Genomic DNA, 25142 nt, shown 5'->3' with positions numbered 1-25142 from the left:
TTCCCCGCCTGCAGTGCGAAGCACCAGAGGCACAGTAAGGCCTGTACACACAGGCCTAAGGGTTCCCACTGCAGCCTTTTGGACACCCATTTGATCTCTTCCAAGGGGGTTTTGTTGTTCACAACCCCACTTGAAAGTGCTCTTCTTTCAGGTTACTTGATAGGGAGGGCTCGGAAGCTCACTACAAGCTGCAATATGCCTTCTCCAGATTCCCACAAGGCCTAGGAGACCTTGTGTTTCTTTCTAGACAGCAGGTGGGGATGCACTTGTTACCTCATTGATCTTTCTCAGTGGGATGTGGCATCCTGCCATTTTACCCCCATATTCAACATTTCCTGGGCAGGTCCTTACTCTGGACAATGGCAAAACCAGCCTTCAGGAGAATTTGGGTGAATTTCTTCCCTTTCTCAAAGACATTCTCTGCTTTACTGCCCCACATGAGGCTGTCATCAATGCACTGCAGGTGCTCAGGAGCTTGCCCTTGCTCCACAGCCATCTGCATTACTCCATGGCAAATGGCAGGGCTGTGTTTGCACCCCTGGTACTGTCCATTTCAGGTGTACTGGACGCCCCTCCAAATGAAAGCAAACTGTGGCCTGCACTCTGCAGCTGCATTGGGTTTATGTTCCCAAGGTTTGTTAGCATGGACCGCAGAGGTGGCCTTGGTGAGAAGTCCAGAAGCTGCCCCCTATTTGAAAAGGGCCAGTGTCAGACTGCTCCAAAGGGACCTGCTACAGACTGAAGCTGAGCCAAAAAGCGATGCTGATTGTACATCTGTGAGAGCATATTTAAGAAGGGAAGAAAACCTGCTGGACATCAACAGGTGGCAGAGGGAAAAATGAGAACCAGCCCTGCAGGCACCAAGGTCAGTGCAGCAGGAGGGCAGGAGGTGCTCCAGGCACGCAGCACAAGTTCCCCTGCGGCCTGTGGAGAGGCCCCTGGTGAAGCAGGCTGTTCCCCTGCACCCTTGGGTCCCACATGGAGCAGATCTCCACTCTGCAGCCCGTGGAGGAGCCCCCGTGGAGCAGGTGACTGTGGCCCATGGACAGACCCCGAAGGAGTAGGACCCAGACCCGAGCTGCAGCTCGTGGAGAGGAGCACATGCAGAACCAGGTGGTCTGGTGCCATGTTAAGGGGTGTACTGATTAACTGTTATGGGTCGGTTCGGATTCATGGTACTGAGCTATCACAATCACAGATTCACCAATACCGCATTAACCATTAGGCGCCTGGTTGGATTCAGAGCACTGAACTACCATGGTCAGGGAATCACCAAAAACGTATAACCACCCTTAGTGTAGTTGAGTTTAATGAGATCTATTGTAATGAATGACTAAGTCCCAAATAGGATTACAAAATTTTCAACTTATTAAACGGATAGAGGTAAGCAAAGAGCACTGGGTGCGCCAGGAGTCTCTGCTCCACCGAGATGCACATCAGTTACATCAGAGACTTGTGCAGCATCCCCTGCAAGCTTTGTCTTTGAGTCATCCTTCAGCTTTCCCCTTCTCCTTAATCTCTTGGCCACATATCAGAGACTTGCATAGTGTCCCATGCAATAGTCATAATAGGTAGCAGTTATTCTGAAATCCCATTCTTCTCTTATCCCTTATTGACACAAATTGCTGGAACATTCCTTTGTAAGATACAAGAACTATATGCATTAACCACCCTGTTTTTCTTAGACTTGTGGTTATACAAGACTATGAAAGACAGAAGGTCACATTTCATCATATCATGTGGCCCTAGGATTGTTCCATATTGACACGAATCAGATGAACACATTTCACACTATCATGGGTTGGAACCAATGCATTCAAGTGTGATTTATTACAGCAACAGGTACACAGGTTCTTTGGATTTCCAGCCATAGTTACTGTCTGCAAAAGCAAGCTAGCATGCCTGAAATACACAGGTGAAACAGGTGCGCAGCCTGGAAATTAATGCATTAAAAGGCACAAAGTCTCTATAGAGATTTCAAAGTTTCCACGGAGACACACAGTATAACCAAGTGTTCAAATCTCACCCAAAGTCCTCCCAATGGGGGAGAGGGTGGAAGAGAAGCTCAGCCCGACAACTGATCCCAGGAGTCAGGAGGTCCTCAGGATGCAGTATACCTTGGGGTGGTATCTCCCCTGACAGTGGTATCTTCCCCAACATCCCCTCTCTCTTAGGCCAATTTATATTATTTTCTATCTTTTAGGTGGAGCTTGAGTGACTCTAGTCAAGCATATCTTAGTTATGATTGGTGAAACGTTCTCCCATTTCAGTTAAAGAAAAAGGCTCCGAGAAACTCAGAGTGCATGCAAAGTGTGGGGTGGTCGCACATTGGAGGCAGGTAGCTTTTGGGATGGAGGTGTGTTTTGGTATTATAATGATATTACAATGAGGAAAAGTACACTATGGTACAGCGTTTGTTAAAACATGACAGGTCCTTCTCTCAGGGTAGCAAAAAGTGTGGTTTATCGGTCTCGGTGTGCACAAGAACAATCGAGTCCCTACATGTTCACAGAGCCTAGCTGCGGTGTCTCCACTCCACTCTATGCTCCGTGCTGTTCCTTAGAGCTAGCACACCAGGTTCCCCCAGTGTGATAGCATCTAAGCTTGGAAGCTTAGGGAATGCTTAGGTAATGCAGCTACACCCTACCCTGAAAGACTCTTCAATGCTGTGCATTTTCTTTAAAACGTGAATGTTAATTTTATTTTCCTAGTTACTTTAGGCAATTGCACCACACTAGCTGAAGGCTGCTCACTAGTAGTGTACTCCAGAGATCCAAATTACATCCAATTCCATTCAACGTCTTCATTACTCTCAGGATGCTGGTCAGAGGTTACCCGCAGAAAACTTGCAGCTGGCACCACAGTGCGACTGGCTCACCAGGGAGGGTTGGAGGCTATATGAGAATGAGGGAGTGGCTCCATCCACCCAACTCTGTATATTCCCTTTGAGGAAGAGTATCCTGGAGGCTTGTGCTGTGAAACATGCATGCATGGGCCTGAAGGAAGCTGTGAGACAAGTGCTTTGATGAAGGCATGGGAGGTGAGGGACTGTGGTTGCAGGAAGGAGCGTGAAACCCACGTCCCCTCCAGCTCTGCCTCCAAGCAGCTCTCGCTGAGTTTTGAACCCATTTTCCTATCCCCTATTCTCTCCATGCAGCCATGCAGCCTTGTGTCTCCCATCTGAGCAGCTCCTCTCCTGCCTGCATCCATCTTGTCGCAGAGTCCCCCACTGCACACCAAGGCCCCAGATGTCAGCACTGGGAGCTGCACAGTGGGGACACCTTGGCTCCTTCATGGTCCCTGCAGGTATTGGTGTGGAATGTAAAAAAAACCATGGTGCAAGGCTGGGGATGGGCTGTGGGTGTTGGGGCCAGCCATGCTGAGACCCCATCCCCACCTGCCCCAAAGCTGGATGCCCCCATGCACAATGTCCCTGCTCAGGGCTGTCTCCTGGAGATGGCGCGTTGAGAGACAGAAGATCCAGCACAAGGATGGGTGGGCACGGGATGCAGAGTGCCAGGCATGGCCACCCCCTGGACCTTTGCATGGCCTCAGCCATCCTCAGATCTCAGGCACTTTTCCATGACACATCTGCCAGGGCAATGCCAGTTGGTAGGGGAACTCTTGGGTGGCGCGGCACAGAGAACAGGAGCTCCCTTGCAAGACACATGGCCCCACAAGGCAGTCAAAGAGGAGCTCTCCCAGCTCTGCTCACTGGCTTCCCTCTCAAATATAGAGCAGCAACATCAGATGGTGCATTCTGAACAGATCCTTTATAACCCACCTCCCACAGGACCAATACCCAGCAAGGTGCCTCCAACAGGGCACCATAACCACCTGGGGATGTGCCCATTGCGGTCAGCACCACCTTGGGCACAGGAAGGTGCTGGAGTGATGCAGGAGCTGCAGAGCATGGCTGCTTGGGGTTGCAGCCGTGACTCCTTCCCCTCGTGTTCTCCTGGTATGCAGAGGTGGATCCAGCATTGAAGATGTGATTCTGTGGGGAGGGGTGAAGCCACGTGGGTGTTGGGGTTGAAGGCAGCCGGAAGGGTGAGCGATCCGGTGGCAATCCTTGATGTGAGCAGAGAGCAGGTGCTGAACCAAGGGAAGCAGAGCAGTGGCAGCACATCTCTTGGGCATGCTGCCCCAGCTGCCTTGAGACCAACGGCAGCGGGAGTCTGGCAAATGTGTGGCGGTCATGTTCTGAGCATGTGGAGGAAACTGGGGACAGCATGGAGCCCAGGAGGACATCAGAGCACCATGGGGACAGGGACGTCTCCAGGCTCCCTGGCCTCGTTGGCACTGTAGCTGCATCTCTCCAGGAGGAGGGTGATGATGGGGGCAGACAGCAGCAGGAGCAGGCTGAGGGCAGAGCGCAGGATCCAGACCTCCAGGGGCATGGCTGACCCTGGGAGAGACGAGGAACACAGTGTGGCCAAGGCAAGCCTTGGAGGACAAATGTGCTGGGAAGGGCTGATGAGCAATGTCTCACCTCTGGAAGGGAGCTGGGCCTTGTGTGAGGGGCTGCTGCCTGTGGGAGACATGAACATGCTGTGAGTCCCTTGACCTCCGAGTTGGGGCAATCCCAGATGCTGAGCAGACCCTGATCTCTTGTATTGCTTCCTGGAGCAAATGGCCAAAATGAACAACCGAGGTTGTGTAAATTGATTTTCATAGGTTCATAAAGTTTAGAGGGAAAACTTGGAGCAGTATTGACAGAGCCCGGGGTCCATCAACATCCCGAGCCCATGTTTTTTATGCATGGGCCCTGCAAAGGCCCAGGTCTGCAGCAGAGGTGTTCTGCCCTGTGTCCATCCCTAGCCATTTTTTGGTAGGTTTGTTTTTCCAGGGAGACGTCCCTGGATCCCTGAGCACTCCAATATCACTCCTTTCGCAATATGGCTCCAGCTACACTTTTAGTGCCAGAAATATTGTCCCCTTGCTCACACGTACATTACGGCTCAGCTCATGACAATTACTCTACTTGCCCTGCCATAGGCTCATCAATGTACAGGGCAGACCTTGGAGCAACCCTGGCTCAACCCAGCATCCATTCATATCCCCAGCCCTTCTTCTTTGTGCATGAGCCCTGCACAGCCCCATGTCTGCAGCAGAGGTGGTGTTGCAGGGACAGGGGGACCTAGAAATCCTGGAGATGCAGGAGAGAATCACTCACCTGGGGGTACAGGAGGTGCAGGAGGGAATCACTCACCTGGGGGTGGTGGACTTGCTGGGGAACTCACCACATTGCCTGGCAGGACAAAAGGACACGCTTAGTGTCTACAGTGCACCCAGATCCTTCCCAGAATGAGCCTCAGCCCCATGGCCACATCCCTCCACCGACAGCCAGCACCATCCCCACGGAAGGCATAAAAGTGCCCGCGGCTGTTGTGCCAACATGGGCCCCCATGGATTTTCTGTCTAAATTCCCTCGTGAGTGGTTAAGTATAGCTTGACCAAGGTGTGCCTGCCGATTAAATATGGCACCACCACTCTCATCTGTCTGTGATTCTGGGGGCTAGAGGATCCCACAATCACAGAATGGCCAAGGTTGGAAGGGACCTCTGAAAGTCATGGAGTCCAGCCTTTTGCTGAGCAGGATCAGCTAGGACAGACTGCACAGAATGGCATCCAGGTGGATTTGGAATATCTGCAGAGGAAACTTCACAGCGTTTCTGGGCAGCCTGTTCCAGTGCTCTGTCACCCTCCCAGTAAAGAAATGCCCCTCATATTCAGATGGAACTTTCTGTGCTCCCATTTGGGCCTGTTGCCTCTCACCCTTTCCCTGGGCACAACTGAAAAGAGACCAGCTCTCAACACCCTCCCCTCAGATATTTATAGACATGGATGAGGTCTCCCCTCAGTCTACTCTTTTCCAGGCTATAAAGGCTCAGTTCTCTTGGCTCCAGACCTCTGATCATCTTTGAAGCCCTCCTCTGGACTGTCTCCAGTAGTTCTCTGCCCCTCCTGAACAAGGAATCCCAGAACTGGGCACAAAATGCTTTGTGTTCCATGCAGGGAAGTGATTCCTTCCCAGGAGCTCTCACACAGAGAACAAATTCCCTCTCCCTTGCCATCACCACCCCACACACACCTCTCTTCAGTCACCCATCCCCACGCTCAACCTCACCTGGGGAGCTGCAGATGTCCTGGGTGGTCACGCCAGCAGCTGCACCTTGGGGCACAGAGGGTTTTGTTTAGAGGGAGTGAGAGCTGGGGCACCCACACGCTTGTGCCCATGTCCCTGCTGCTGGGTCCTTGCCATGTCCTCACTGCTGTGTCCTTGCTATGCAGGCACCTTGTCACCCCTACGTCTCAGTCCAGCACCCCTGTGGCCTTCTCCCTTGGTTCAATACCATGTCCCTTTCAGCTGGTTTGATGTTCCACGCAGAGGTCTCCAAATACCAAAGAACTCCAATATCTCCCTGTTCTCACCCTAGAGTTCCAGACCCATTTTAAGAGCCAGAAATGTAGACTTCTTCTTCACACATAAGTAACTACCCAGCTTATGACAATCTCCATATTTCTCCTGCCATAGGCTCATCAATGCACAGGGCAGATGTTGAAGCATGCCCCATGCTCCATATTTGCAGCAGAGGTGGTGCTGCAGGGACACGGGACCCCTTGAGAACAACTCTCTCTCTCTAGGGGCTGCGTTGGAGGAGAGGGAACACTCCTGTGAGGAAACCACCCCAGAGCCTGCTGCAGCACACAGCTCCAGCCTCAGCACAGCCATGTGGTGGCAAGTGCCTCCATCCCTTCTCACCCCTCCAGCCCGGGGATGTGTCTCACCAGGGACATCCAGGATGCGGCCAGCACTGAGGGCAGAGCTCCTCCTCTGTTTCATCTCATTCCTCTCCTGGTACCCACATGTATATCTTCCTGCAGTTCTTGACGTGATGTTCAGGACCAGGGAGTAGCTCAGCTGCCCTTGCTGGGCTTTCAGACTGTACACCTCCTTCCCATCCTTGCAGAAAATGATTATTCTTACGGGTGACACCACATGGAGAATACACTGGAGCACAACTGTGGTACCTGGCTGAGCAGAAGTTGAGTTCATTTGGAGAGCAGGAGCTGGGAGATCCCCTGCAGGAGACACAGCAGTGAAGGGCTGCCATAGGGCAGAGCTCACAGTGGTTGGGCTTCCAAGTGCCCTGGGTCTGGGAGGGAAGGACTCATGAGTACCTGGGGAGCTGCAGATGTCCTGGGAGCTCATGCTGCCACCTGCACCAAGGGGCAGAGAGGGATTCGCTGAGAGGAGTAGTGTCCAGGCTCATCCAGATGACCCTGCCCACATCCTCACTGCTAAGCAGCCACCATCACACCTGCATGTTCTCATGCTGTACCTCTTCAATACCCCCTCAAACAATGCCACTTCCAATCCCATTTTGGCTGGATTCCTTGTTCCAGGTAAGTCCAATCGCTCCGTAAAGACCTCAGCAGTTTTAGAGTCTGAGAGCAACACTCCAGACAATTTATGGTGCTGGAGAAGTGTGCCCCTTGCTCAGATCTGTATCATACCTGGAGGAAGCCATCCCAATCCTGCCTTCCCCAAACAAAGTCTGCCCCACGGTGCTGCACACCTGCCCCACACATGCTGTCCCCATCCTCCCCTGTGCCCACCACTGGCCTGTCCTGCTCCCAGCAGCAGCCCTCCAGCCCTCAGCCCCCACACCCAGCAATGCCACAACTCACAGAGTGCCAGCAGCAGGACGGCAGGGCCAGAAGGAGACAGCCTTGCCCATGGCACCTGCCCCAGCATCTTTTGGGGTGATGCTTTTGGGGAGTAGCGTCGGCTTCATGTATCTGCTTTGCTCTGAGCTGGTAATGGTGGGACAGAGGCTTGCAGTGCAGCCGGGAGCTGTCCTGTGGGCTTTCTGTGGCCGCATGTGCCTTGGTCACACTAAGCATCTCTGTCATCAGCAGGGCCATGCCTCCACCCCTTTTACATCCGCTGCTTTTTTTGAGCACCCGCTGTTATTTCTGTCCTCTTGCACACCGCATCTCCTGCTGTTTTTACATGTATCTCAAGGGCAATATTCTTCCTACAAAGGCCTCCTTCATCTTTTCCTATTGACAGACTTGGCTCATAGCTTTGCAGCTCTCCATCAGGCTAGCAAACATCTGCAGTCTGTTCAAAATCCATTTCTATCCTTTCCACACCCACCCATTTGTAGGGAAAGCCTACAAATTCATTTCCCTTCAAGCTCTCTATTGACACGAATTGCTGGACCATTCCTTTGCAAGATACAAGAACTGTAGAGATTAACCACTCTGCTTTTCTTAGACTTGTGGTTACACAAGGGTATGTAAGACAGAAGGTCACATTCATTATTCCATGCAGCCCTAGCATTTTTCCATATTGACACGAATCAGATGAACATATTTCACATTGTTGTTATTATTATTCTCCTGTCTGAATAAACTGTCTTTATCTCAACTCACAGGTTTCACTTTCCCGTTTTACTCTCACATCCTGGAGCACGAGCGGGGAGGGTGAGTTAATGGCTGTGTGGTGTTTAGCTGCCGGCCAGGTTAAACCACGCCAGGGCACCCACCTCTTTCATCAGAGGGCCTCCATTGCCTCCAGTGTGCCTTTTATCTGCAAAGTATTTGTAGAAGCCCTTTTGTTTGTCCTATGGGATTTCCTCTAGCAATTGCGTGAAAAGGCCAAAGTTGTCCCTACTGAAGTCCAGGGTTGTGATTCTGCTTGCTATTCTGTTCCTGACACATGAGGTCCTGAACTGCACCATCTCATTGTCTCTGCAACCAAGGCTGGCCTCAAACTTCAGCCTTGAGAAGAGAGGACTTTAGAGGAGACCTTATCAATGTATACAAATATCTTAAGTGTGGGGGACAGTGGGATTTGGCTCTTCTCATTTTTTTGTGGGGATAGAAGAAGGGGCAACGGTCAAAAAATGGAGCACTGGAAGTTCCACAACAACACACGAAAGAACTTCTTCACAGTGAGGGTGACAGAGCACTGGAACATGCTGCCCAGGGAGCTTGTGGACTCTCCTTCTCTGGAGATATTCAAGTCCTGTCTGGACGGCTACCTGGGCAACCTGCTGTAGGCTAACTGCATTGGCAGGGGGGTTGGACCCGATGATCTCTTGAGGTCCCTTTCAATCCCTCCAATTTGTGATTCTGTGATTCACCATGTCAACCAGCCCCTCCTTGTTAGTGACAACAAGATCAAGGAGACCTAGCAAAATCCCCCACGATAACCATGGATTTGATCGTGAGGCTGCACTCAGATGCCTGTAGAAGGCGTCTTCAGCTTATGCATCCTGCTCTGGTTGCCTGTAACACACACCCATAACAGTATCCTCCATGCCAGCCTGCCCCTTAATTCTCACCCACAGACTCTCAACTCGCTCCTCATCTGCCCCTGGACAGTACTCAATACAATGGAGTTGCTCTCTCACATGAAGAGGAATTCTACCACCTCACCTTGCTGGCCTGTCTTCCTGAGCAGGACATAGCCATCCATGTCCACATTCCAGCCATGTGAGCTGTCCCACCATGTCTCTGTAACTGCCACCAGATCTCAGTCTTCTGACCAAACACAGATTTCTAACTCCTCCTTCTTATTCCACATGCTGAATGCATTTGTGTCCAGGCACTTCAGGGAAGGAGCTGAGCATGCTGATTTCACCCCGAGATGGGTGGGAGGCCTCCTGGTCTTCATCTCTGTGGGGGCACTGCCGCACTGCTACAAGCCCTGCTACAGCTGCCTACAACCCCATTCATACATACAGCCCCATTCATACAAGTCTTTCACCAACCGTCCCAAGGCCTTGGAAGATTTCTTCATTCCCCTCAGACTACAGGACACAGCTTCCTCCACAGCTGTCTGCAATATCGTCAATAGATAGTAGTATGTGAGGCACAGCGGGCTGATGAGTGTCCTGGTGATATCTCTGATCCAGGCTCTGATAGAGCACAGACTTCCCTGGGAATGAAGGGAATGCTCAGTGTCCTCATGGCCAGTCCTCAGTCAGTTCGGGTGTTCTCCTTTCAGTGCTCCTTGGACCCTGTCTGTGCCAGGTGAGACATGACCCTTCATCAGGGCTGTGGGGTCAGTGGGATGTGGACAGTGCAGAAGCTGGAGCTGTGTGCTTCATCATACAGGGCATGGCTCAGGTGTGATTCCCCCTCGGGAGTGTTCCCCCTACTCCACAGGAGACCCTGGATGTAAAACTGTTCTCAGGTTTTCCCCTGTATGTGCAGTAGCACCTCTGCTGAGACATGGGGCTCTGCAGTGCCCATGTAAAAAAAGCAAGGGTTGGGGATATCAGTAGGCCCTGGCCTGTGCCTCTACTGCCTCAAGCTCTCCCTCAAACTTGTACTAATCTCTGTCTGGGAATCTTCATGAGCTCAGTTGTTAATGACCACCATGTATACAAGGAAGCAAGACACGAGCTCAGGGTCTGCTCAGCATCTGGGATTGTCCCTGCACAAAGCTCCATAAACTCACAGCATGTTCATGTCTCCCACAGGCAGCAGCCCCTCACACAAGGCCCAGCTCCCTTCCACGGGTGAGCCATTGTTCATCAGCCTTTCCCAGCACAGCCGTCCTTCAAGGCTTGCCTTGGCCACACTGTGTTCCTCCTCTCTCCCAGGGTCAGCCATGCCCCTGGAGGTCTGGATCCTGTGCTCTGCGCTGTTTGGTTAACTCTATTCCTTTAATAAATTGTAAACTTTGATTATAGTTCTATTTTGAAGACTGAGCCATTTATTACAGCAATAAAAATAACAATAATAATGATAATAGTACAACTGGCTGGCAGAGGGGCTCAGGCTGCACAGCATTGCACAAGCAACAGGAGGCTGAGCATCGGCAGGGGATGCAGCAGTGCTGTGCCCACGTGGGTGTGGAAGGGACAGAAATGTATTTGGGAGAAGCTGTACATGCTTCCTAGCTTAATGGAGACCTGTAAAACTATGAGACAAATCTGGCAAAGGGAAAAGGGGCAGGAGGCCATGTAGGAAAAATACTGCCCTTGAGATACAGATAAAAACAGCAAGAGTTGCGGTGTGTGAGAGGACAGAAATAACAGCGGGGGCTCAACAAAAACAGCGGATGTAGCGGGGACTGAGAAAGGTTACTCTGTGGGCCAGGCTCGGGCGGCCTCAGAAAGCCCACAGCACAGCTCCCAGCTGCACTGCAAGCCTCTGTCCCACCATCCCCAGCTCACAGCAAAGCAGACACCTGAAGCAGACGGTGCTCCCCAAAAGCATCACCCCAAAAGATGCTGGGGCAGGTGCCATGGGCAAGGCTGTCTCCTTCTGGCCCTGCCATCCTGCTGCTGGCACTCTGTGAGTTGGGGCATTGCTGAGTGTGGGAGCTGAGGGCTAGAGGGCTGCTACTGGCAGGACAGGCCAGTGGTGGACACACGGGAGGATGGGGACAGCGTGTGTGGGGCAGGCATGCAGCATTGTGGGGCAGAGATGCTTTGGGGAGGGAGGAGGTCTCTGCCCCTCTAAGCAAAGCCCTATCTTCCCCATGTTGCAGGTGCTGTCTTGACCACCCAGGACATCTGCAGCTCTCCAGGATTGCAGGAGCATGGAGGTGGGTCCCAAAAATGAACGTGTCCTGGGGAAGGAGATGGGAAGAGAAAGGGGATTATTCCCTCACAATTCCCCCTGTAAACCCCAGGAGAGCAGACCCTGTAAACCTTAGGAGAGCAGACTCTCCCAGCCTTGGCATGCAGTTGGTTTTGCAACCCAGCAGTCACTAACGCTTGCCTGGGGAATTCCTGTGCCTTCTTTGCAGGTAACAAGCAGGCTCCAGTCCTGTACCTGAACGCTTCCAGTGCCCAGGAGGGGGAAACAGTTTTGGTTCAATGTACCATTGATGAGCAGTTTCCTGCTACACGTGTGTTCTTCTGCAAGAATGGGCTGGAGGAGTTCAGCCTGAAAGCCCAGCATGGGAGCATCAACTACTCTCTTGTCCTGACCATCACCTCGAGAAGTGCTGGGACGTACACATGTGGGTATCAGAAGAAGAACGAGAAAAACTGGGTGAAGAACTCTGCTCTCAGTGCTCCCCGGACCCTTTCTGTGCCAGGTGAGACATGGCCCCAGGGTGGTTTGGACAGAAGGGATGGGGATGCTGCGGAGGCTGGAGCTGTGTGCTGCAGCAGGTAGGGCATGACTGTGGTGTAGATCCACCATGGGAGTGTTCCCTCTCCTGTAAGGCAGCCGCTAGAGAAAGAGCTGCACTCAGACATGCCCCTGTCCCTCCTGTAGTGCCTCTGCAGCAGAGATAGGGCTGCATCGGGCACTGGAATAGAGAACATGGGCTGGGGTTGTCTATGGTCCCTGGGGTGTTCCACTACCGCTCTAGGATGCCCCTCTAACCTTTACAAATCGGTGTCTGGGAACTTACATGCAAAGGCTTGCTCATGTTCCTTGTGTGCTCGAGGAAGCAAGACATGAGCTCAGCATCTCCTCAGCATCTGGGATTGTCCCAAAAGAGACTTCAAGGGACTCACGGCATGTTCATGTCTCCCACAGGCAGCAGTCCCTCACACAAGGCCCAGCTCCCTTCCAGAGGTGAGACATTGCTCATCAGTCCTTCCCAGCAAGGCTGTCCTCCAAGACTTGCCTTGGCCACACTGTGTTCCTCGTCTCTCCCAGGGTCAGCCATGCCCCTGGAGGTCTGGATCCTGCGCTGTGCCCTCAGCCTGCTCCTGCTGCTGTCTGCTCCCATCATCACCCTCCTCCTGCAGAGATGCAGCCACAGTGCCCGCGAGGCCAGGCAGCCTGGAGACGTCCCAGTCCCCATGGAGCTCTGATGTCCCCCTGGGCTCCATGCTGTCCCCAGTTTGTTCCCTCATGCTCAGAGCTTGACCGCCACACATTTGCCAGACTCCCGCTGCCGTTGGTCTCAAGACAGCTGGGGCAGCATGCCCAAGGGATGTGCTGCCATTGCTCTGCTTCCCTTGGTTCAGCACCTGCTCTGTGCTCACATCAAGGATTACCACTGGATCGCAGACGCTCCCAGCTCGGTTCAACCCCAGCACCCACATGGCTGCCCTGCTTGCTCTCAGAATCACATCTACATCACAGGATCCACCTCTGCATACAGGGAGAACACGAGGGGATGAAGTCACAGCTGTACCCCCAGGCAGCCATGCTCTGCAGCTCCTGCATCACTCCAGCACCTCCCTGTGCCCAAGGTGCCGACCACAATGGGCACATCCCCAGGTGGTTATGGTGCCCTGTTGGAGGTACCTTGGTGGGTATTGGTCCTGTGGGAGGCGAATTATAAAGGATTGGTTCAGAATGCACTATCTGATGTTGCTGCTCTGTATTTGGGAGGGAAGCCAGTGAGCAGAGCTTGGAGAGCTATGACTGCCATATGGGGCCATGTGTCCTGCGAGGGAGCTGCTGTTCCCTTTGCCCTGCCACCCAAGAGTTCCCCTACCTGCTGCCATTGCCCTGGCAGATTGGCATGGAAAAGTGCTGCTGTGAGGGTGGCTGAGGCCATGCAGAGGTCCAGGGGGTGGCTATGCCTGGCACTCTGCACCCTACTCACACGCATCCCTTTTGCTGGGTCTTCTGTCTCTCAACACACCATCCCCAGGAGACAGCCCTGAGCAGGGACACTGTGCATGGGGGCATCCAGCTGTGGGGCAGGTGGGGATGGGGTATCAGCATGTCTGGTCCCTACACCCATAGACCATCCCCAGCCTTGCACTATGGGGTTTTAGCCATCCCACACCAATACCTGGAAGGAGCCAAGGTGTCCCCACCGTGCAGCTCCCAGTGCTGACATCTGGGGCCTTGGTGTGCATTGGAGGACTCTGGGATAAGATGGGTTCAAGCAGGAGAGGAGCTGCTCAGCTGGGAGGCATGAGGATGCCGGACTGCATGGAGAGAATAGGGGATGGGAAAATGAGGTCAAAACTCAGCGAGAGCTGTATTGGAGGCAGAGCTGGAGGGGACGTGGGTTTCACGCTCCTTCCTGCAAGCACAGTCCCTCACCTCCCATGCCTTCATCAAAGCACTCGTCCCACATCTTGCTTCAGGCCCATGCATGCATGTTTCACAGCACAAGCCTCCAGGATACTCTTCCTCAAAGGGAATATACAGAGTTGGGTGGATGGAGCTACTCCCTCATTCTCATATAGCCTCCAACCCTCCCTGGTGAGCGAATCGCACTGTGGTGCCAGCTGCAGACTTTCTGAGGGTAACCTCTGACCAACATCCTGAGAGTAATGAAGATGTTGAATGGAATTGGATGTAATTTGGATCTCTGGAGTACACTACTAGTGAGCAGCCTTCAGCTAGTGTGGTGCAATTGCCTAAAGTAACTAGGAAAATAAAACTAACATTCACATTTTAAAGAAAATGTACAGCATTGAAGAGTCTTTCAGGGTAGGGTGTTACCTAAGCATTCCATAGGCTTCCAAGCTTAGATGCTATCACACTGGGGGAACCTGGTGTGCTAGCTCTAAGGAACAGCACGGAGCATAGAGTGGAGTGGAGGCACCGCTCCACTGTGGAGACACGGCTAGGCTCTGTGACCAGGTGGGGACTCGATTGTTCTTGTGCACACCGAGACCGATAAGCTGCAATTTTTGCTACCTTGAGACAAGGACCTGTCATGTTTTGAAAAATGCAGTATCCTAGTGTACTTTTCCTCATTGTAATATCATTACAATACCAAAACACACCTCCAACCCAAAAACTACCTGCCTCCAATGTGTGACCACCCCTCACTGAGCATGCACTCTGAGTTTCTCAGAGCCTATTACTTTAAACAGATACGTGATATTTTTTCAGCAATCATAACTAAGATATGCTTGACTAGAGTCACTCAAGCTCCACCTAAAAGATAGAAAATAATATAAATTGGCCTAAGAGAGAGGGGATGTTGGGGAAGATACCGCTGTCAGGGGAGATTCCACCCCGAGGGAATACTGCATCCTGAGGACCTCCTGACTCCTGGGATCAGCTGATGGGCTGAGCTTCTCTTCCACCCTCTCCCCCGTTGGGAGGACTTTGGGTGAGATTTGAACACTTGGTTATACTGTGTGTCTCCATGGAAATTTTGAAATATCTGTAGAGACTTTGTGCCTTTTAACGCGTTAATTTCCAGGCTGCGCACCTGTGTCACCTGTGTCACCTGTGTATTTCATGCATGCTAGCTTGCTTTTGCAGACAGTAACTATGGCAGGCAATCCAAAGAACCTATGTACCTGTTGCTGTAATAAATCGCACTTGAATGCATTGTTCCTACCCATGATAGAGTGAAATGTGTTCATCTGATTCATGTCAATATGGAACAATCCGAGGGCCACATGATATGATGAAATGTGACCTTCTGTCTTACATACCCTTGTATAACCACAAGTCTAAGAAAAACAGGGTGGTTAATGCATATAGTTCTTGTATCTTGCAAAGGAATGTTCCAGCAATTCATGTCAATAGGGGATAAGAGAACAAAGGGGTTTCAGAATAACTGCTACCTATTATGACTATTGCATGGGACACTATGCAAGTCTCTGATATCTGGACAAAGATTGAGGAGAAGGGGAAAGCTGAAGGATGACTCAAAGACAAAGCTTGCAGGGGATGCTGCACAAGTCTCTGACATCTGTCCAAGTTGGACAAAGGAGAAGGACAAGAAAAAAAGCCAGGGCGAAGGATATGATCCTTCAGCATGAGAGACCCCCAGCGAATCACTGGAGACTGATATGCATGCACCAATAGGAGGGTTTGGATTCCGGGATCTAACTATAATAACCCTGCCTTTTCTAGAAGTACTAATGTAGCAGTGTACATGTAGGAGCCTAGGAGCATAAAAATCAGATGCCTGATGTAACTGGTGTGCGTCTTGGTGGAGCAGAGACTCCTTGCGCACCCACTGCTCTTTGCTTACCTCTATCCATTTAATAAGTTGTAAATTTTGTAATCCTATTTGGGACTTAGTCATTTATTACAATAGTTCTCATTAAACACAACAACTGGAGTAAGAGTGGTTATACATTTTTGGTGATTCCCTGACCATGGTAGTTCAGTGCTTTGAATCCAACCAGGCGCCTAATGGTTAATGCGGTATTGGTGAATCTGTGATTGTGATAGTTCAGTACCATGAATCCGACCAGACCCATAACGGTTAATCGGCTACACCCCTTAACCCGACACCAGACCACCTGGTTCTGTGTAGGCAACTCTCCACGAGCTGCAGCTCCGGCCTGGGGCCTGCTCCTGTGGGGCCTCTCCATGGGTCACAGCCTCCTCCATCAGCCACAGCCACCTGCCCCACTGGGGGCTCCTCCACGGGCTGCAGCATTGAGATCTGCTCCATGTGGGACCCAAGAGTGCAGGGGGACAGCCTGCTCCACCAGGGGCCTCTGCACAGGCCTCAGGAGAACTCGTGCTGCATACCTGGAGCACCTCCTGCCCTCCTGCTGCACTGACCTTGGTGCCTGCAGGGCTGGTTCTCACTCCTCCCTCTACCAGTTGTTGTGCAGCAGGTTTACTTCCCTTCTTAAATATGCTCTCACATAGGTACAATCAACATCAATTTTTGGCTCATCTTTGGCCTGCAGCAGGTCCCTTTTTCACAGTCTGACACAGGCCCTTTTTGAAATAGGAGGCAGCTTACTACCGAGGACACCTCTGCAGACCCCCGCTACCTGCCCATATAACCCCAATACAGCTGCAGAGTGAAGGCCACAGTTTGCTTTCCCTTGGAAGGGCGTCCGGTACACCTGCAATGAACAGTGCGGAGGGTGCAAACACAGCCCTGCCATTTGCCATGGAGAAATGCAGATGGCTGTGGAACAAGGGCAAGCTCCTGAGCACCTGCAGTGCATTGATGGTAGCCTCATGTGGGGCAGCAAAGCAGAGGAAGTCTTTGAGAAAGAGATGAAAATTATCCAAATTCTTCTGAAGACTGGTTTTGCCATTGTCCAGAGTAAGGTCAAGGGACCTGCACATGAAATGTGAAACCTGGGTGTAAAATGGCAAGGTGGATGTTGCTATATCCAAGTGGGTGAGGTCAGTGAGGTAACAAGTGCATCCCTACCAGCTAAAAGGAAAGAAACTCAAGGTTTCCTAGGCCTTGTGGGTTTCTGGAGAAGGCATATTGCATGCTGTAGGGAGCTTCTGAGCCCTCCCTAAGAAGTAACCTGAAAGAAGAGCACTTGGAAGTGGGAAGAGGTGAAAGTGGGTGTTCAAAAGGCTGCAGTGGGAGCCCTTGGGCCTATGTGTACAGGCTCAGCTGTGCCAGTGGTGCTTCACACTGCAGGTGGGGAAAAAGGCCTGGCCAGGAGCCTTCAGCAGGAAAGAGCAGGAGAAAGCTGAGGTTGTCCTCTGCCTTCTGGAGCCAGGCTGTTGAGGATCAGAAGCCCATGATGCTCCAAGTGCCAAAAGCGAGCCAGGGAGTCATGCGCAGAGGAAAATGGTGGGCCATGGGCCCAGAAACAAAGCATTCCTTGGTTCTAGCACATCCCAGGTCACTCAACAACCTCTGGAAAGATTGAGCCATATCATGGAGTGTTAAAGGCTATTGGGTGCAGAGGCACGGGAGCACTTGGCTGGATATTGTTCAGAAGCCCTTTGTCTGATTAAGAGCAGAGCATTTTGAGGAAGGGAATTGAGAGAGCAGTGTGGGGGAGCTCAGGTGCCTTCAGGAAAAAGCCTCTGCCTTTCCTGGTTGTTGTGTGGTCACATGAGGGTCAAAGTGTGGGTGCCGATGGCTCCCACAGTGCTGTGCTGGCAGCAGTATGGCCCCAGCTGAGACTCCCTGAGAGTTCTTCATAAGCTGATTCACCAACAGAATGAAGGAGAAATCTGCCCACAGCCTTGACAACTGCCCCAGAGCTCTGAAGTCACTTAGGCCTCGGTGCAGGATTCCCCTGACGCTGTCATGTTTTGTAGAGACGTTGAAGAAAAGCAGAGTGATGTAATCAGAAGAAGACAAAGCTGAGTGGACAAGGGGTAGGAGGGCTTTGCAGGGGGGATGCTGCCCTTGAAATACTTATTAAAACTGTGGTGTCAGAGAGGGTGTGTTCAGAAGAGGGTAAAACAATGAGCAGTGTTGGGATAAAGAGCAGAAGGGCTTTGCAAGGAGGATGCCGTTGCTAAGACAGAAGTAAAAACAGTGCGTGCTGTGGTGTGTGAGAGGATAAAAATAAGAGTGGGGTCTCTCAAACTGAAGCAGATACAGAAGGGTCTGAGGTAGGGCCCCGCTAATTAGAGCCTCTGCCTGTGGGCCAGGCTCAGGCGGCCACAAAAAGCCCACAGCACAGCTCCCAGCTGCACTGCAAGCCTCTGTCCCACCGTCCCCATCTCACAGCAAAGCAGACACCTGAAACAGACGGTACTCCCCAAAAGCGGCACCCCAAAAGATGCTGCAGCACGCGCCATGGGCAAGGCTGTCTCCTTCTGGCCCTGCCGTCCTGCTGCTGATGCTCTGTGAGTTGGGGCATTGCTGGGTGTGGGGCCTGAGGGCTGGAGGTCTGCTGCTTGGGGCAGGACAGACCAATGATGGGCACAGGGGAGGATGGGGACAGCATGTGTGGGGCAGGTGTGCAGCTCTGTATAGCAGCACTGTTTTGGGGAAGGCTAGATGGCAATTGTTTCCTCCAGGTATAATGTAGGTCTGAGCAAGGGGCAAACTTCTCCAGCACCATAAATTGTCTGGAGGTTTGCTCTGAGGCTCTAGGAGTGCTGAATTCTTTACGGAGCTATGGGATTAACCTGGAACAAGAAATCCACACAAAATGGGATTGGGATTGTTTGAGGCATTGTTTGAGGGGATATTGAAGAGGTACAGCATGAGAATATGCAAGTGTGATGGTGGCTGCTTAGAAGTGAGGATGTGGGCAGGGGCATCAGGATGAGCCGGGACACTGCTCCTCTCAGCAAATCCCTCTCTGCCCCTTGGTACAGGTGGCAGCATGAGCTCCCAGGACATCTGCAGCTCCCCAGGTACTCATGAGTCCTTCCCTCCCAGACCCAGGGCACTTGGAAGCCCAACCACTGTGAGCTCTGCCCTATGGCAGCCCTTCACTGCTGTGTCTCCCCCAGGGGATCTCCGAGCTCCTGCTCTCCAAATGAACTCCATGTCTACTCAGCCAGGTACCACAGTTGTGCTCCAGTGTATTCTCCCTGTGGTGTCACCTGTAAGACAAATCATCATCTGCAAGGATGGGAAGGAGGTGTACAGTCTGAAAGCCCATCAAGGGCAGCTGAGCTACTCTGTGGTCCTGAACATCACGTCAAGAAGATATGCAGGAAGATACACATGTGGGTACCAGGAGTGGAATGAGATGAAACACAGGAGGAGCTCTGCCCTCAGTGCTGGCTGCATCCTGGATGTCCCTGGTGAGACACATCCCCGGGCTGGAGGGGTGAGAAGGGACGGAGGCACTTGCCACCACATGGCTGTGCTGAGGCTGGAGCTATGTGCTGCAGCAGGCTCTGGGATGGTTCCCCCATGGGAGTGTTCCCTCTCCTCAGAGGCAGACATGAGAGAAAACTGCTCTCAATGAGCCCCCATGTCCCTGCAGCAGCACCTCTGCTGCAGAGATGGGGCTGTGCAGGACCCATTCACAGAGAGCAAGGGCTGGGGATGTGGATGAATGCTGGGTTGAGCCAGGGATGCTCCAAGGTCTGCCCTGTGCATTGATGATTGTATGTCAGGGCACGTGGGATGATTGTCACGAGCTGGGCTGTTACCTATATGTGAGGAAGGAGACTAAATTTATGTCTCTAAAATGGGGCTGGAGTCATAGTGTGTAGAGATGGAGGTGTTGGAGTGCTTAGGGATCCAGGGACCTCTACCTGCAATAGCAAACCAACAAAGAGTTTCTTGGATTGGCTTGAGGGAGGACACCACGTAGATGCTGCTTGGACACAGCGGTGGGAAAGTGTAGCTTAGCAAGGACCAACAGTAGGGGCATGGTCAGAGGGGTTCATGAGGTGTTTACCCCTCTAAGAAAACTGCATGGTGCCCCAAAGTGCAAGTGCTTCCCTGACTACACAGAACATCCACAGCTCCCCATATGAGGACGAGCAGGCAGATGTGCCAGCTGCACGGGCACATCCTGCTCCCTGCCTCTCCCCATCACACCCTGCTGCCCTCACACAGTCTCTCCCCCAGCTCTCCATGCCCGGCTCCCCACAGGTACGGTGCTGACAGTGGCGGCCGTCGGCATCATCCTCCTGGCTGCAGGCAGCTGGTTTGCCATCAGGAAAGGTGAGGGAGTGGGGTGAAGGCAGGGGGAAGGCTGAGGCTGTGGGTGTCCTGCTGCGGGGCCGGTGCAGAGGGAAAAGTGGTGGTGGGAACCTGGGGGTGTGCAGCTGGGGAAGACGGTGCCTGGGAGTGATGGCTGTGGGCAGACCAGCTGGGGAGGCTGCTGAGGGAGCTGGGGAGCTTCAGCCTTCTTTCCCCAGCCCCGAGATGGGAGCCAGGGCTGGGCAGCACCTTGGCCTGTGCACCTCAACCCCTGTTCTTCTTGCAGGTGCCTGCAGAGGGAGATGCCCAAGGTGAGCACCAAGGGCTGCTGGCTGTTGGTTTTTTTGGAGGGTGTTGGGGGCATGGCGGGCCCTGGGGTGTTGCATGGCCAGGGGCAGATTTGTCCTTCTGTGTGACTGCATTCCCTGTGCTGCAGGCATGGGAGAAGTGGCTTGCTGTGGGGTGGACTTCAGCTGAATCCTGGAAGGATTATAGCATCATCCATGGGAATGGCCCAAATGGCCCTGTGCTTCTTTGTGGCAGTGGTGCTGCAGACCTTCAGGACATTTTTTCTCTCCTGTCTCTATGCCTCTATGTGGTGCTGGTAGTGTTCAAGACTCTTCTGCTGACCCCAGCCATTTCTGTAAGTGCCAGTCCCTTCTTCACCCTTCTCCTCTAGGCACTGTGTGAAGTGCTGATGCCTTTGCCATGGCAAGCTGTAACCATGGGGGCAACTGTGGTGAGGGGTGGGAAAGCCCTGCCTGCTGTGTGTGGCTGGACACTAACTCAGGTTCTCCCTCCAGATGCCAACGTGGATGAGATGGGCAGAGTGAAGGTGAGTTCAGCCCCAGCCCAGCCTTGCAGGCTGAGCGTGCACGTGATGGTTGCGAGAGGGCAGGCTGTTGGAGAGCAAATGCAAGCCAAAAGTGCATCTGAATGCAGGAGGCTGGAAGCTTCACATGGCTGTGCTCTGTCTGAATCCCCCTCCTTCCATGCTCCCAGCATTTCCCCATGGTGGGCACCACCAGAGCAAGGCCACTCCTTGTTCTCCCTTGTGTTTTGCAGCTCTCTCAATCCAACTGCTCTCAACACCCTCTGCATTCCAAAAGCTGAGCAAGGGAGAGGCGATGCAGCTGGTTCTCTTAGAGAGGCAGAGAGCACTGGGGAAAGCCTGGCCGACCTGCCAGCTCTCAATAAAGCCACCCCAAACAGGAAGGAGCTGGTGTAGTTCTTCTCGGTAAGGTCTGTCTGCAAGGCTCTTCACATCCCTTCAGATCGACACCGCCAGTCCTTTTTGTATCAGTGTCTGTCTGTCTGCTCCATCACATTTCTGATATGGGTGCATGAGACAGAGGTGCCGTCAGGAACACAAAGTCAGAGATGTGTCTTTGTCATCAAAGCAAAACCACATCTGCAGTGCACTCACCGATTGGTCCACACATGTGAGGACATCCCTGCAGTGATATCTGTCCATGTAGGTCAAAAATGGGCATCTCCGTGGGTGGGTAGAATAACATTCCCATGAAATTATAATGCAATTTAGGTTTACACGACATCCACTGAGCACAGCAAGATGTTTTCTTTTATTCAGAAAAAATCAATACAGTCACAGTAAAATTTGGTATAGCTCATATATTTTAGAAGTATTAATGTCTTGTAGATGGAGGTATGAGTCCTATATCGTCTTGGCTAGACACTCACAGCCCTTCCCTGTGACAAAAAACAAACAAAGAAGACCAAAGTGCGCCCCCAGCCCCACGTTATGGCTGTACAAGCCCTCTTGAACAGAACAAAGGTAGCCGTGGGCAAGGCTCCTGTGCCCTTGCCTTGTGGCAGCGCTATCTGATCTGGGTGCGGGTCACCGTGGCATATGTCGTGGTGTTTCTCATTTGCTGCACGGGAGGAGGCTTTAGGGGGAAAAGAAACCCTGTTACTTCAGCTGCTGACTGTGAGCCCTGCACAATGAGCAGGCACGAGGCTGCACGGGTGCAGAAAGGAGCTGTGCACAGCTGTGCCATGACTCACCCTGTCCCGTCGATTGTGGGCGATGGTGGAGTCTGTGGGAGCAAAAAATACACACCATGAGCCCTTGCTGCCTGTTGGTGGAGGGCTGAAACTCACACTGACCTTGGGCAGCAGCTGCCTGTGGTCAGCTCTCAAAGCCCGGCCACATTTCCTCTCCCATCACCCTGATCTGGGATGAAAATTATGCAGCAGCGATGGAGCAGAGATGCTCAGGTTTTGGTGTATTTCCAGCTTTCTGTGGCATCTCCTCTCTTTGCACAGCCAGTACACCTTGCGAGCTGCTCTGTGCAGGCGTGGAAAACCAAGGTCATGCTGCAACATGAGCGAGGTGCAAGTAGGGTGGGGATATATCTATAGCCTGTCACCCAACCACAACATCCTCCCTTGCCTGCTGCCTGTGGTTTCAGAGCAAGCTCTAAAATGTTTTCCCCACCAGGGCAAGGAGCCACATCTTTCATTGCTACGCGGTGCTTTTTGCTTCTCTGAGCAGAAATTCCTCTGACAGGAAACTGAAGAAAGGACAAAAGCAGTGGCTAGAGTGGGGGAAATGCTGCCTGGGGCCGGAGCTGGTGTGGAAGGACCCCCCAAGCAAATGGGCTTTGTCCCTGGGAGCACTGGGATGCTGCCATGTCCCTTCTGCAGGCAGCAGCCACGATCAGCATGCAAGGAAGAAGCAGGACATGAGGTGCTGGACAGAAACCTGGCCTTGATGAACGGGCAGGGATTTTGTATGTCCCAGTGGGAAATGAAGTGGTGGGATTGCATGGGGAATGTATAAGCAGGGGTGACCATGGTCAGAGGGGCATGTGGCTTCCCCCAAGGGAGGAGGTAGTACTCACACTGGATGTCACCATAGTTGGTGTCTTCCATCTGTGGGCTGTCAACGTGCTGATGCCTGGAGAGGAATGGAATCATTCTGGAGTGTACATTTGTGGACAAGAGGCACTGTGAGAGACTCTTTTGGGCGGTGCTTTCCTACATGAGGTATTGAGCTGAAATCCACGCCTTGACAAACCCTGTCCTCCGTGCTCCAGCACAAGGAATGCAGCCTCACACACAGAGAACGCTGCCCCTGGCCAAGGAGCACCCCAGGGCCCCACCATGCCCCCAACTCCCTCCTGCAAACCCCACAGCCAGCAGCCCTTGGTGCTCACCTTGGACATCTCCCTCTGCAGGCACCTGCAAGAAGAACAGGGGCTGAGGTGCACAGGCCAAGGTGCTGCCCAGCCCTGGCTCCCATCTCGGGGCTGGGGGATGAAGGCTGAAGCTCCCCAGCTCCCTCAGCAGCCTCCCCAGCTGGTCTGCCCACAGCCATCACCCCCAGGCACCGTCTGACCCAGCTGTGCACCTCCAGGTTTCCCCCACTGCCCTTCCCACTGCCCCAGCCCCGCAGCAGGGCCCCCACGGCCTCAGCCTTTCCCCCCACTTTCCCCCACTCCCTCACCTTTCCTGATGGCAAACCAGCTGCCTGCAGCCACAAGGAGGATGAGGATGAGAGCCACCACTGGAAGCACCATGGCTGTGGGGAGGGTGTGCGGGATTTGGGCATGTGGAGCTGGGTGAGAGAGGGTGTGAGTGCAGCGGGGTGTGATGGTGAGAGGCAGGGAGCAGGACGTGCCCATGTAACCAGCACACCCTCATGCTTGTCCTCACCTGTGGAGCTCTGGATATCAGTGGTGGTCTCACCAGCACCTGCACCTTGAGGCAAAAGGGGTTTTTCTTAGTGGGGCCAAGACCTGACACACCGCCACACGCGAGTCCTTTTTCTTCCTGTTTGTTCTTGCTGAGCAGGCACCTTTCTGTGTCTCAAACCAGCACCACTGTGCTCTCCCTTCTGGAACCATCCCACACTGTTGCTGATGTACAGGCTATAGCCTGTCTCATGACAATCACACCACTTCCCCTGCCATAGGCTCATCAATGTACAGGGCAGATCTTGGAACATGCCGGGCTCAACCCAGGGTCCATCAACATCCCCAGCTCTTGCTCTCTCTGCATGGGCACTGCACAGCCCCATGCCTCAACCGAGGTGCTACTGCAGGGGTGGGGACAGCCCTTGAGAGCAGCTTTCTCTCTGTAAGGGCTGCCTCTGAGGAGAGGGAACACTCCCGAGGTGGAACCACCCCAGAGCCATGCCCTGCCTCCTGCAGCACACAGCACCAGCCTCAGCAGTTTTCCGAAACCTTCTACCCTCACCACCCTGGGGCCATGTCTCACCTGCCACAGACAAGGTCCGGGGAGCACTGAGAGCAGAGTTCCTCACCCAGTTTTCCTTGTTCTTTTGCTGGTACCCACACGTGTACGTCCCAGCACTTCTGGAGGTGATGGTCAGGACCAGAGAGTAGTTGACGCTCCCATGCTGGGCTTTCAGGCTGAACTCCTCCACTCCATTCTTGCAGAAGACAACTCGTGTAGCAGGAAACTGCTCATCAAGGGTACATTGAAGCAGCACTATTTCCCCCTCCTGGGCACTGGAAGCATTGAGGTACAGGACTGGAGCCTGGTTGTTACCTGGAGAGAAGGCAGAGGGATTCCCCAGGCAAGTGTTAGTGACTGCTGCGTGGCAAAACCAACTGCATGCCAAGGCTGGAAGAGTCTGCTCTCCTGGGGCTTCACAGGGGGAACCGTGAGGGAATAACCCCCTTTCTCTTCCCATCTCTTTCTCCAGGACACGGTCATTTTCGTGACCCACCTCTATGCACCTGAAATCCTGGAGAGCTGCAGATGTCCTGGGTGGTTACGCCTGCACCTGAAGCATGGGGCAGAGAGAGCTTTGCTTAGAGAGGTCATGGCCTCCTGCTTTCCCCCAAACAACTCTGCCCCACAGTGCTGCACACCTGCCCCGCACACACTGTCCCCATGCTCCCCTGTGCCCACTCCAGGTCTGTCCTGCCCCCAGCAGCAGCCCTCCAGC

This window comes from Aythya fuligula, chromosome 32 (genome assembly GCF_009819795.1).
Source record: "Aythya fuligula isolate bAytFul2 chromosome 32, bAytFul2.pri, whole genome shotgun sequence".
Lineage (NCBI taxonomy): Eukaryota > Metazoa > Chordata > Aves > Anseriformes > Anatidae > Aythya > Aythya fuligula.
The sequence above is the reverse complement of the archived record's forward strand: the minus strand, read 5'-3'. Positions refer to the sequence as shown.